Genomic DNA, 14220 nt, shown 5'->3' with positions numbered 1-14220 from the left:
TCTGTTCCATTGGTCTATATATTTGTTTTGATACCAGTACCATGCTGTTTTGGTTACTGCAGCCTTGTAGTATTGTTTGAAGTCAGGTAGTGTGATGCCTCCAGGTTTGTTCTTTTTGCTTAAGATTGTCTTGGCTATACAGGCTCTTTTTTGGTTCCATATGAAATTTAAAGTAGTTTTTTTCTAATTCTGTGAAGAAAATCAATGGTAGCTTGATTGGGATAGCATTGAATCTATAAATTACTTTGGACAGTATGGCCATTTTTATGATGTTGATTCTTCCCATCCATGAGCATGGAATGTTTTTCCATTTGTGTGTGTCCTCTCTTGTTTCCTTGAACAGTGGTTCATAGTTCTCCTTGAAGAGGCCCTTTACATCCATTGTAAGTTGTATTCCTAGGTATTTTATTCTCTTTGTAGCAATTGTGCATGGGAGTTGACTCATGATTTGGCTCTCTGTTTGTCTGTTATTGGTGTATATGAATGCCTGTGATTTTTGTACATTGATTTTATATCCTGAGACTTTGCTGAAGTTGCTTATTAGCTTAAGGAGATTTTGGGCTGAGATCATGGGGTTTTCTAAATATACAATCATGTCATCTGCAAACAGAGACAATTTAACTTCCTCTCTTCCTGTTTTAATACCCTTTATTTCTTTCTTTTGCCTGATTTCCCTGGCCAGAACTTCCAATAGTCTGTTGAATAGGAGTGGTGAGAGAGGGTATTCTTGTCTTGTGCCAGTTTTCAAAGGGAATTCTTCCAGCTTTTGCCCACACAGTATGATATTGGCTGTGGGTTTGTCATAAATAGTTCTTATTATTTTAAGATACATTCCATCAATACCTAGTTTATGGAGAGTTTTTAGCATGAAGGGGTGTTGCATTTTATCGAAGACTTTTTCTGCATCTATTGAGATAATCATGTGGTTTTTGTCATTGGTTCTGTTTATGGGATGGATTACGTTTATAGATTTGTGTATGTTGAACCAGACTTGCATCCCAGGTATGAAGCCAACTTGATCATGGTGGATAAGCTTTTTGATGTGTTGCAGGATTCGATTTGCCAGTATTTTATTGAGGATTTTTGCATCAATGTTCATCAGGGATATTGGCCGAAATTTTCTTTTTTTTATTGTGTCTCTGCCAGGTTTTGGTATCAGGATGATGCCAGCCTCATAAAATGAGTTAGGAAGGATTATCTCTTTTTCTATTGTTTGGAATAGTTTCAGAAGGAATGGTACCAGCTCCTCCTCATACCTCTGGTAAAATCAGTCTGGTCTTGGGCTTTTTTTGGTTGGTAGGCTATTAATTACTGCTTCAATTTCAGAACTTGTTATGCATCTATTCATGGATGCAACTTCTTCCTGGTTTAGTCTTGGGAGGGTGTATGTGTCCAGGAATTTATCCATTTCTTCTAGATTTTCTAATTTATTTGCATAGAGGTATTTCCAGTATTCTCTGATGGTAGCTTGTATTTCTGTCGGATCAGTAGTGATATCCCCTTATCATTTTTTATTATGTCTATTTGATTCTTCTTTCTTTTCTTCTTTATTAGTCTGGCAGTCTATCTATTTTGTTAATCTTTTCAAAAAAACCAGCTCCTGGATTCACTGATTTTTTGAAGGGTTTTTCGTGTCTCTATCTCCTTCAGTTCTGCTCTGATCTTAGTTATTTGTTGTTTTCTGCTAGCTTTTGAATTTGTTTGCTCTTGCTTCTCTAGTTCTTCTAATTGTGATGTGAAGCTGTCAATTTTAGATCTTTTCTGCTTTCACCTGTGGGCATTTAGTGCTAAAAATTTCCCTCTAAACACGCTTTAGCTGTTTCCCAGAGATTCTGGTACATTGTGTCTGTTCTCATTGGTTTCAAAGAACTTATTTATTTCTGCCTAAATTTCGTTATTTAACCAGTAGTCATTCAGGAGCAGGTTGTTCAGTTACCATGTAGTTGTGCGGTTTTGAGTGAGTTTCTTAATCCTGAGTTCTAATTTGATTGCACTATGGTCTGAGAGACTGTTTGTTATGATTTCCATTCTTTTACATTTGCTGAGGGGTGTTTTACTTCCAATTATGTGGTAAATTTTAGAATAATTTGTGAGGTGGCACTGAGAAGAATGTATATTCTGTTGATCCGGGGTGGAGAGTTCTGTAGATATCTATTAGGTCCACTTGGTCCAGAGCTGAGTCCAAGTCCCGAATATCCTTATTAATTTTCTGTCTCAATGATCTGTCTAATACTGACAGTGGGGTGTTAAAGTCTCCCACTATTATTGTGTGGGAGTCTAAGTCTCTTTGTAGGTCTCTCAGGACTTGCTTTATAAATCTGGGTGCATATACATTTAGGATAGTTAGTTCTTCTTGTTGCATTGATCCCTTTACCATTATGTAATACCCTTCTTTGTCTCTTTTGTATTTGTTGGTTTAAAGTCTGTTTTATCAGAGACTAGGATTGCAAACCCTGCTTTTTTTTTTCCATTTGTTTGGTAAATATTCCTCCATCACTTTATTTTGAACCTATGTGTGTCTTTGCACATGAGATGGGTCTCCTGAATACAGCACACTGATGGGTCTTGACTCTTTATCCAATTTGCCAGTCTGTGTCTTTTAATTGGGGCATTTAGCCCATTTACATTTAAGGTTAATATTGTTATTTGTGAATTTGATCCTGTCATTATGATGCTAGCTGGTTATTTTGCCTGTTAGGTGATGTAGTTTCTTCATAGTGCTGATGGTCTTTACAATTTGGTATGTTTTTACAGTGGCTAGTACCAGTTTTTCCTTTCCATATTTAGTGCTTCCTTCAGGCGCTCTTGTAAGGCAGGCCTTTTGGTGACAAAATCTCTCAGAATTTGCTTGTCTGTAAAGGATTTTATTTCTCCTTCACTTATGAAGCTTAGTTTGGCTGGATATGAAATTCTGGGTTGAAAATTCTTTTCTTTAAGAATGTTGAATATTGACCCCTGGCTTGTAGGATTTCTCTTCTGGCTTGTAGGATTTCTGCAGAGAGATGTGTTGTTAGTCTGATGGGCTTCCTTTGTGGGTAACCCGACCTTTCTCTCTGGCTCCCCTTAACAATTTTTCCTTAATTTCAACCTTGGTGAATCTGACAATTATGTGGCTTGGGATTGCTCTTCTCGATGAGTACGTTTGTGGTGTTCTCTGTATTTCCTGAATTTGAATGTTGGCCTGTCTTGCTAGGTTGGGGAAGTTCTCCTGGATAATATCCTGAAGAGTGTTTTCCAACTTGGTTCCATTCTCCCCATCACTTTCAGGTACACCAATAAAATGTAGGTTTGGTCTTTTCACATAGTCCCATATTTCTTGGAGGTTTTGTTCATTCCTTTTCATTTTTTTTCTGTAATCTTTTCTTCCCACTTTATTTCATTAAGTTGATCTTCAATCTCTGATCTCCTTTCTTCCACTTGATTGATTTGGCTATTTATACTTGTGTATGCTTCACGAAGTTCTCGTGCTGTATTTTTCAGCTCCATCAGGTCATTTGTGCTCTTCTCTAAACTGGTTATTCTAGTTAGCAATTCCTCTAACCTTTTTTCAAGGTTCTTAGCTTCCTTGCATTGGGTTAGAACATGCTCCTTTAGCTCAGAGGATTTTGTTATTACCCACCTTCTGAAGCATACTTCTGTCAGTTCGTCAAACTCATTCTCCATCCAGTTTTATTCCCTTGCTAGTGAGGAGGTGTGATCCTTTGGAGGAGAAGAGACATTCTAGTTTTTGGAATTTTCATCCTTTTTGTGCTGGTTTTTCCTCATCATCTTGGATTTATCTACCTTTGTTCTTTCATGTTGGTGATCTTCGGATGGGGTTTTTGTGTGGATGTCCTTTTTGTTGATGTTGGTGCTATTCCTTTCTGTTTTTTAGTTTTCCTAACAGTCAGGGCCCTCTGCTGCAGGTATGCTGGAGTTTGCTGGAGGTCCACTCCAGACACTGTTTGCCTGGGTATCACCAGCCGAGGCTGCAGAACAGCAAAGACTGCTGCCTGTTCCTTCCTCTGGAAGCTTTGTCCCAGAGGGGCACCTGCCAGAAGCCAGCTCTCCCGTATGAGGTTTCTGTCGACCCCTGCTGGGAGGTGTCTCCCAGTCAGGAGGCATGGGGGTCAGGGACTCACTTAAGGAGGCAGTCTGTCCCTTAGCAGAGCTTGAGCACTGTGCTAGGAGATCCACTGCTTTCATCAGAGCTGGAAGGCAGGAATGTTTAAGTCTGCTGAAGCTGCACCCACAGCCCTTCCTTCCCCCAGGTGCTCTGTCCCAGGGAGGTGGGAGTTTTATCTATAAGCCCCTGACTAGGGCTGCTGCTTTCTTTCAGAGATGCTCTACCCAGAGAGGAGGAATCTAGAGAGGCAGTCTTGCTACAGTAGCTTTGCTGACCTGCAGTGGACTCTGCCCATTTCGAACCTCCTGGTGGCTTTGTTTATACTGTGAGGTGAAAAACCACCTACTCAAGCCTCAGTAATGGTGGACGCTCTTCCCCCAATCATGCTCAAGCATGCCAGGTCAACTTCAGACTGCTGTGCTGGCAGTGAGAATTTCAAGCTAGTAGACCTTAGCTTGCTGGGCTCCATGGGGGTGGTATCCACTGAGCTAGACCACTTGGCTCCCTGGCTTCAGCCCTCTTTCCAGGGGAGTGAACAGTTCTGTCCCATTGGCATTCTGGCGTCACTGGGGTATTAAAAAAAACTCCTGCAGGTAGCTCGGTGTCTGCCCAAATGGCCACCCAGTTTTGTGCTTTAAACCCAGGGCCCGGGTGGTGTAGGCACCCAAAGGAATCTCCTGGTCTGAGGGTTGCAAAGACCATGGGAAAAGTGTAGTATCTGGGCTGGAATGCACTGTTCCTCACAGCACAGTCCCTCACGGCTTCCCTTGGCTAGGAGAGGGAGTTCCCCAACCCCTTGTGCTTCCCAGGTGAAGTGATGCCCCACCCTCCTTTGGCTCGCCCTCCATGGACTGCCCCCACTGTCTAACCAGTCCCAATGAGATGAGCCAGGTGCCTCAGTTGGAAATGCAGAAATCACCTTCTGCATTGATCTTGCTGGTAGCTGCAGACTGCAGCTGTTCCTATTCGGCCATCTTTGTACCACATTTTCTTTATCCAATCCACCACTGATGGGCACCTAGGTTGATTGTGACTAGTGCTGCAATGAACATTTGAGTGCCAGTGTCTTTTTGGTAGATTTCTTTTCCTTTGTGTGTATATCCAGTAACGGCATTGTAAGAGCAAATGGTAGTTCTGTTTTAAGTTCTTTGAGAAATCTCCAAACTGCTTTTCACAGTGGCTGGACTAATTTACATTTATTAATTTACATTTCCACCAACAGGGACTGGACTTTAAAATCTGAAAATGTGACCCTTCTCATGGCCAAAAGCAAGCCAAAGATCATGGAATCTGCCAGGGATGTCATCAATGAGCAGGGAGAGAGGGACTAGAAAGAGGTTGCTTAAAGGCACTGGTCAACAAAAAAAAATTATGCTGTTTCCTGATTTGCCCAGCTCTGTTTAACCCATTAAATAAGTCAGTTACACGGGATATATTTCTCATTAGTTTTTTGTTTTGTTTTGTTTTACTTTGTAAGACTGCTTATAATAGAGAACCCAACTATTTATCATAGTAACACTATGAACTAAAATGTGGTGATTTGCAATAAAACCTGCAGCTCACAAACATGACACATGATACCCTTGCCTCACATTCATGGCCCCAACAACCATTTATACATGTTAAAAGTTTGCTTTCATTCTATTCCTTAATTTCTATACCTTTCATTTTCCTGATAGAGGCATCCAGAATTTGTAACCACAATTGACACTGATTTATTTATGGCTTGCTTTGAGCTGGATGATTTGGGGAGGCCTGAAGATCTCTAGGGCAACAGAAATGCAGGATTGCAAACTTTAGTGCTAGCCAAAGCTTTAAGAGTCTCAAAATTTTTTATCAACATATATCATTGTCAAATATATATAAACAGTATTTAAAACTCATGAATAGATTATCCCCTCTGAGTTTACATTAACTTCCCCTTCTAGTATAGAGTTATACCTTAGCTCTCCTAAAAATTTTCTTCAAGTTTACTTTTTATGTTCAATATATGATATTACTTCACGTTTCACCCAAGTAGATGCCATTTGCTCAAGGTGACATATTTGTCCCCTTTGGTGCCACACTCAGATCATCTAAAAGCATCACTGCTCCCCCAGAGAGATGCTTTTATTCACCAAGTAATTCTTTGCACAGTTATTAAGAGCAAGTCTGAACATTGGGAATAAATAGCAGACAAGACAGTCTCTACCTTTATGGAACATTCATTATAGTGGGGATAGTTGGTCAGTAAAAAACTTGACAAATAAATTGGTACATTTATTAGTAAAGGTTCTCCAGAGAAAAGAGAACCAATTGTGTGGGGCAGGGAAGTGGGGGAGGTAAAGATATTTATTATAAGGAATTGGCTCATGCAATTATGGAGGCTGACAAAGTCCAAAATCTGCAGAATTGACATCCCAGTTTGAGTGCAAAGGCCAGCAGGCTGTTGCAGAACCAGTCAGAAGGCCACCAGGCAGAAGAATTATCTCTTGTCCAGAGAGGTCAGCTTTTTGTTGTATTCAGGCCTTCAACTGATTGAATAAGGCCCACTCACATTATGGAGGGCCATCTGCTTTACTCAGTCTACCAATTTAAGTGTTCATCTCGGCCACGCACCATGTCTCATGCCTGTAATCCCAGCACTTTGGGAGGCCAAGGCAGGTGGATCACTTGAGGCCAGGATGTTGAGACCAGCCTGGCCAACATGGTGAAACCCTGTCTCTACTAAAAGTACAAAAAATTAGCTGACACATGGTGGCACATGTCTGTAGTCACAGCTACTCAGGAGGCTGAAGCAGGAAAATTGCTTGAACCCAGGAGGCAGGGATTGCAGTGAGCCGAGATCATGCTACTGCACTCCGACCTGGGTGACAGAGCAAGATCCTGTCTTGAAAATAATAAAAATAAAAATAAATAAATGTTAATCTTATCTAAAAACACTCTCATAGCAACACCCAAAATAGGGTTTGACCAAATATCTGGGCACCTCATGGCCCAGTCAAGTTAAAACACAAGATTAACCATCACAGGAGATCAAAAACAAGCAAGTTGAAAATAAAGAAGATGTTTTATGACTGTTTGGCTCAGAGGAAATAAACTCAGTGATTTTAATCTCATGGTGGTATGAGAGAAAATGAATGGGGAAGGGAAGTGGCCAATGTTAGGCATGTATTTAAGTTACAGTAGTGTCCCAAACTTTAAATACCTCAGTATCCAAATGCCATATTGTGGCTGATTAGTTACATCAGGTCTTATTTATTTGGTGCCATGCATATAACATCTGTTAAAATGTTTTTTTGGAGTCAGCGGAGTTGCCTTCTTAAGGCCCCAGGGCTTTATGTCCTTATTTCACTCATATTACTTGTAGCAATTCCATGCCTGATGGATTCAGGATGCTAGCAGCTATGCCAGACTCACTCCAGGTTCAGATGCCTTCTTTGATTGTAATGGATTTAATTCAAGCCCACCATAAAATAAAATGTTCATGGTCAGTGTACATAAGTATGCCATAAGAGAAATACTTACACATTTAAACTAACATACAGAATCACTTTACAACCCCCATGTTTAGTACAAAAATAACATCATTACATAGAATAAACAGCACTGAATCATTTTCCAAATTCTGGGCCTCCATAAATAGAAGCATGCATTCTTGGCTCAATGTTATAATCTTTGTTGGTAACTTTATGCCATCTAATAAAAGACGTATTATTAAAAGGCTTTGGGCATGACCCATAACTCATGATATGTCTTGAATACATATCATCATTATTGAGCATGGCGAATCTTTACGTTCTTTTCACACTCCCTCCCTTCCTCCTTTTTACACCTGCACTGTTCAGCAGGCCCACTGAAGTCAAGAGACTTATTTTCTGGCTTTCTCTTTTTTTTAAGAAAAAGTTTATTAGATAATAAAATCACACAAAAGAATATTTACAGCGTATGTAAAAGATATAGCTATAATAATATAAATAACCATGTATGTTAGTTTTCTATTGCTGTGTAACACATTACCACAAACTTAGCTGCTTAAAACAACATCCATTTATTAGCTCACAGTTTTGTAGATCAAAAGTTCAGCATGGTGGGGCAGGGATTCTTCTCAGGGTATCACAAGGTGGACATCAAGGTGTCAGCTGGGCTGAATTCTCATCAGAGGCTCTGGGGAAGAATCAGCTTTCAGGTTCACTCTTGTTGACAGAATTCAGTTCTTTGCAGTTTAGGATTTAAGTCCTCATTTCCTTGATGTGTGGTCCCCTCCAACTTCAAGCCAGCAACAGCACATCAAGTCCATCTTATGCTTTACATCTCTGACTTCCTACTCTGCAACTAGCTGGAGAAAATGCTCTGCTTTTAAAGACTTCTGGTAATCAGGTTTGGCCCACCCAGATAATCTCATTTTTTATTAACTCACAATCAACTATTAGTAGCCTTAATTACATTTACAAAATCCCTTCTGCAATATTCCATGATATAATCACAGACATAATGCCAGGGAGCAGAAATCATTGGGGCCATCTTAGAATTCTTCTTACCACACTTTGAATCCAACACCCAGGGAAAACGATGGAAGTATAATTAAAATTATAAAACCTTTAGAAGAAAGCATAGAAGAAAATGTATGTGACCTTAGGTTAGACAAAAATTTCTTCAATAAGATACCAAAAAGCAAAATCCATATTAGTATAAATTGATAAATTGGGCTTCATCAAAATTTAAAACTTCTGCTCTTCAAAATACACTATTGAGAGCATAAAGATGGGTGTTAACATGTGACATGAAATAAGAAAAAAGAGTATAAAAAGGCTACAGACTTGCAAATCATATCTGATAAAGGACTTGTACCTAAAATACATAAAGACCTGTCAAACTTCAAAAATAAAATATCTCGATGAAAAAAACTCATAAAATTTCAACAGACATTTCACCAAAGAAGATAAGCTGATGGCAAATAGCCACATGAAAAGATGCTTACTATCATTGGTTATTAGGGAAACGCAAATTAAAACTACAATAGGATACCATTACTCACCTACTAAAATGGCTAAATTAAAAGGGTGAATGGGTAAAGAAACTTTGCTATGTTCACACAATGGAATACCACCCACCAATGAAAAGGAATGGCCTATTGATACATGCAACAATAATTATTTTGTTAAATCTCAAAATAACTATTCTGAGTGAAAGAGGCCAGACAAAAAAAAGCATGTATTATTTCATTTATATAAAATTCTAGACAATGCAAACTAATCTATACGAATGAGGAACATGGCAGTGGTTGCCTGGGGTGATAGGGAGGATCAGAAGGGAGGGATTAGAATGCAGCAGGAAAAACCTTTTGGGGATTATGGCTATGTTCTTTATCTTGATGGTAATGATGGTTTCATGAGTGTATAAATACGTTAAAACTGATGAAATTGTTCACTTTACATATGTGCACAATTATACCTGAATAAATCCATTGAAAATACAATAAAAAACAATATATTCTGAACTTTATGAATTAAAAAATAAATGGAACAAATTATTCGCCACTTTCCTGAGCACATGCAAATAAATACACATCACAGAGGACATCTGTGTTTGTTTTTCTAATGAATCTCAGGCGAACACAACTGAATAAATTAAAACCTTTGGTTTATGGTACACTGTCTTCGTTGACTCATGCACAATTCTTCTTATGTTATTTGCTTGCATATATATTTATTATAATATTATAAATAGTCATGAGTGCCTGGCCAATTGGAGAGCCATAACTCTGATCATCACATCTCTTCATTTCATTCTCCAGCCTTCAAGCCCTGCTCCCAAATGACCGATCACCCTGAGTTTTCTATTTAGCATTCTGTTAATTTCTTAGGATATTTTTATCTGATGACTAAAATAAATAGTTTTGTATGTCCTTTGAACTTAAAAAATATATATTTCATTCTCATAACAATATTGTTCATGATAACCAAGAGGTGAAGGCAACACAAATGTCCATCAACAGAAGAATAGATTTTAAAAATGTGGTACGTACATACAATATAATACTATTCAGCCTTAAAAAAGAATGGGGCCAGGTGCAGTGGCTCACACCTGTAATCCTAGCACTTTGGGAGGCTGATCGCTTGAGCTCAGGAGTTCAAGACCAGCCTGAGCAACATGGCAAAACCCCATCTCTACTAAAAATAAAAATAATTAAAAGAAGGGTATTCTAACACATGTTACAGCATGAATAAACCTTGAGAACATTATGCTAAGTGAAATAAGCCACTCCAAAAAGACAAAAACTATATGATTCTATTTATATAAGGTATCTAAAATCAAATTCAATGAAACAGAATAAAACAGTTACCAGGAACTAAAGGGTAAAGGAAAAGTGGAGGTTGTTGTTTAACAGGTATAGAGTTTCAGATTGGCAACATAAGAAAGTTCTGAAGAGCTGTTTCACAACAACGGACTATACTTACTACTGAAATGGACACTTATAATGGTCAAGATAGAATACATAAGCAGAACATGCATGAAGAAAAAAAAAGATTTAGATAGTAAATTTTTTGTAAAATGATTTTTACCGTAATAAAAAACAAATAAGCAAGCAAAGCAAAAAAAAAAACTATCATGCTAAATATAGTCATTTTTCACTGAACATGACAAAATTATTATTTGCATTATTGTATGTGGCTGTAGTTAATTTATTTTCACAGCTGTAAAATACTGATTTTCCCTTTTCCGCTTTCTTTGATTTATTTTGATGGTTTGTTTTGCCTGACTCATTAACTTTCAGCATTTTTTTTAAATGTATGCATTCAGCCTGGCACAGTGGCTCACACTTGTAATCCTGTAATCAGTACTTAGGGAAACAAAGTCTATCAAACACCTTTTTCCTTTTGTCTCTTGTTTGGTACATTAGGATTCTTTACAGTCTGAAGTCTTTCCTATTTCTTTAATTCTGGAGAAAGTTCCTCATTGTATCTTTAAATATTTTCTTTTCTCCATCATTATTTTTCTCTCCTTCTGGAATCATTTTTCTGTAAAAGCACCTCTACTTCTATTCTCCGTATCTCTTAACTTTTCTTTTGTATTTTCTATTTCTTTGTCTTCTCCTATTTTCTTCTTGGGATGGTTTTTCCATCTGTTCTAGCTTCTCAGTTGGGTCTTCACCTGTATCCATTCTACTATTTATACCATCTTCTATGTTTCTTATTTTAATTATCTAATTTTTCATACCTAATATTTGTACTAGGTTCCTTTGCTTTTGTGTTTCTGTTACATATTGAAAATCTCTCTTTCCTCTCAGATGTAGTTTAGATATTTGTCCTCTCCAAATCTTAAGTTGAAATGTGATTCCACATATTGTCCAGTATGTCCATGTTTTGTCCATTATGTCTTTTAATCTATATAATAAGTTTATTTAAATATTTTCATCCATGTGTTCTAATACTTCCAGGTATCTTTGGTTTGTTGTTTTTCTTTCAAGATAATTAAGTTCTGTAAATATTTCATTATTTTGGCTAATGAAATAATTCTCTCCCAAGGATATCATATAGGGTATGCTGAGAAAGGGCTCAAATGCCTGCAGAAGCCCACACTTGGATCTCTCATTCCAAGTGAGTGCAAGGAGTGAACAGGCATGAGCCTTAGGGTAGAAAGTCTCAGGCATCATAAAACCAAAATTAATCACCCTCCTTTGTCACTAAGCAACACCTTCAGATCAAGACTTGCATGTTAGAATCACTTGGCAAGCTCTGAAAACGATGATGCTGAGGTCATCAGCCTAGGTCAGTTACATCAGAATCTCTGCCGGTGCGACCCAGGTAAGAATGACGCCAGTATAATAGTGGGAAGTGGGAGAGAGTGGCTCCCAGGGCTACACAGTCTCCAGATTTTTTCCCAACTCCTCACCTGAAAGGTATGTGTACCACCTTTGGGTCTTTTCACTGGTTTCTGCAGGAAGCAGTTATCAATAATAATTGCACAGCAAAGAACGATCGGCAAGAACTGAATTTTATAAACTTTTCTTTAAACCTCTCATAGCCCAGATGCCCTCTGCCTCAGACCCTAGCCACTAGGCACCCATCCACAAACCATAGCCACCAGCTCATTTCAAAACTTTCTTCCATTTCCATAGGAGTTTCTTCTTTGTGGGTGTTGTTTGTATTCTCTAGCATCTATGCTTTTTCTCTATAATATGATTTATCCAGTTAATTTTACAGAGAGGAGCCTGCCAAAATCAGGAGGAACTATCTCTCATCAATTTTAAGGCCACAAGTTTACATTCCCAATAAACAAATATTTTTGAAACCTCCAAGAGTTTCTATTTAAATAATTAGCTCCTGATGAGTCCACATCTATGCACATGTAATTAACAATTTCCCTTTCAGAAGGCATGTTTCCATTTTGGAAAAAGAAAAGGTTAGCTTCATAGTCAAAATACCTGTAGTTAGAACAAAATTTAAACTGACACATATCTCTCATTCTTGATATCTCTACAAAATATTTTACTCTCATCACGTATATTTCTATCCTACTCTGGGTACCAATATCTCTCATCATTATCCTTTTTGATAAAAGTGGAAAGAGGATGTCTTTGTTATTGATATGCTTCATTCTTCACCATTGTCCCAAATCCCACCACGTTTTAAAAATAGCATAGGTCTTAGAAATTTACTCTCTATATGTCCTTACCTTTCTCTAGTCAACTTAGAATGTTTAGCATGTGGGAAAATTTCCTTTCCTCTCTAATAGAATTCAGATATTAATAATGTTAATATTTTTCCCTTCCAAATCTTATGTTGAAATGTGATCCCAAGTGTTGGAGGTGGGGCTTAGTGGGAGGTCATGGGGGCAGATCCCTCATGAATGGCTTGGTGCCCTCCCCACAGTCATAAGTTCACATAAGATCTGGTAGTTAAAGATTCTGGAACCTCTTGCACCCTCTGTCTTGCCTCCTCTCATGGTGTGCCACATCCGGCTCCTCTTGCCTTCCACTATGACTGTACATGTCCTGAGGCCCACATTAGAAACTGATGCTAGCACCATGCTTCTTGCACAGCCTGCAGAACCATGAGTCAAATAAGCCTATTTTCCTTATAAAATTACCCAGTCTCTGCTATTTCTTTATAGCAGTGCAAAATGGACTCATATATCCTTTATAAGACTAATTGCCTCTAAAATCTCCTGCTCCCTTGAAATCATGCACAGGTTGGCTAAAAAGCCACATGCTATTCTTTTCCAGACATTTGTAGTCTATGTTTCTATGCTGCATAAGAAATTACTACAAACATGGGAGCTTGAATCAGCACACAATTATTACCTCAGAGTTTCTGCAGGTCACACATCTGGACATGGCATAGCTTGGTCCTCCTCTGAAGGTCTTACAAGGCTACATTCAAGGTGTTGGCCAGGGCTGGCTCTCAACCGGAGGCTCAGCTAGGGAAGGATTTGCTTCCCAATTCCTTTTAGCAGCAATGAGTTCCATGTGGCTTTAGGAGTTCTGGCAGCTTGCTTTTTCACAGCCAGCAAGGGAGAGAGAACGTCTGTGGAGCCAGCCAGCTAGCAAGACAAAGTCATATAACGTCACATAATCATGGGAATGACGTGCCATTCCATTTGCCATATTCTGTTGTTTAGGAGCAAGTCATGGGTCTGGTCTACACCTAAGAAGAAAACAATTACACAAAGGCCAGAATACCAAGAGGAAGGGGTCGTGGGACCACCTTAAAGTTTATCTGCCACACCACTACTACGTCAATCCCATAAAATTTCATCTCCCCCAAGCCAATAGACCTGCCTCCCCGACCTCCTGATGTTTGGTAGAAGATAACTCTCAGCAGGCTAGAAACATCTGGGGATTTTCATTCAGTAACTGACAAGGAGTGATTGCTTTCTACTTTGATTTAATTATGTCAAAAATTAAATGTCCAGGGATTATTAGGATTTAAGTTTGGATGCATGCAATGGAGCCATGAAATAAAGTGACTTAAACTAAACCGAGTTTTATTCCTTTCTTGCAGAAGAGTCCAGAATTAAGCCGTTCAAGGGGCTCTATTCCTCGGAGTTACCAGGGACCACGGCTGTTTCTATCTTGTTGTTCTGCTATCCATATAGCATTGTCCTCATGACGTGGTCCAAGACGGTTTGCT

At 38.6% G+C, this 14220-nt stretch overlaps 1 long non-coding RNA gene across 1 annotated transcript; it reads right to left on the bottom strand.

Annotated features, from left to right (window-relative positions):
• Window positions 1-8034: 8034 nt before the first annotated feature.
• Window positions 8035-13828, bottom strand: LOC134736352 (uncharacterized). Its single transcript, XR_010120314.1, has 2 exons — window positions 13392-13828; window positions 8035-8251 (listed from the first exon to the last, which is right to left on the bottom strand). It is a non-coding gene; the product is annotated as an uncharacterized lncRNA (long non-coding RNA).
• Between the last annotated feature and the right edge of the window lie 392 nt (window positions 13829-14220).

This window comes from Symphalangus syndactylus, chromosome 4, assembly GCF_028878055.3.
Source record: "Symphalangus syndactylus isolate Jambi chromosome 4, NHGRI_mSymSyn1-v2.1_pri, whole genome shotgun sequence".
NCBI classification, from domain to species: domain Eukaryota; kingdom Metazoa; phylum Chordata; class Mammalia; order Primates; family Hylobatidae; genus Symphalangus; species Symphalangus syndactylus.
Note: the sequence above shows the minus strand (reverse complement) of the source record. Positions and strands in the feature narration are given on the sequence as shown.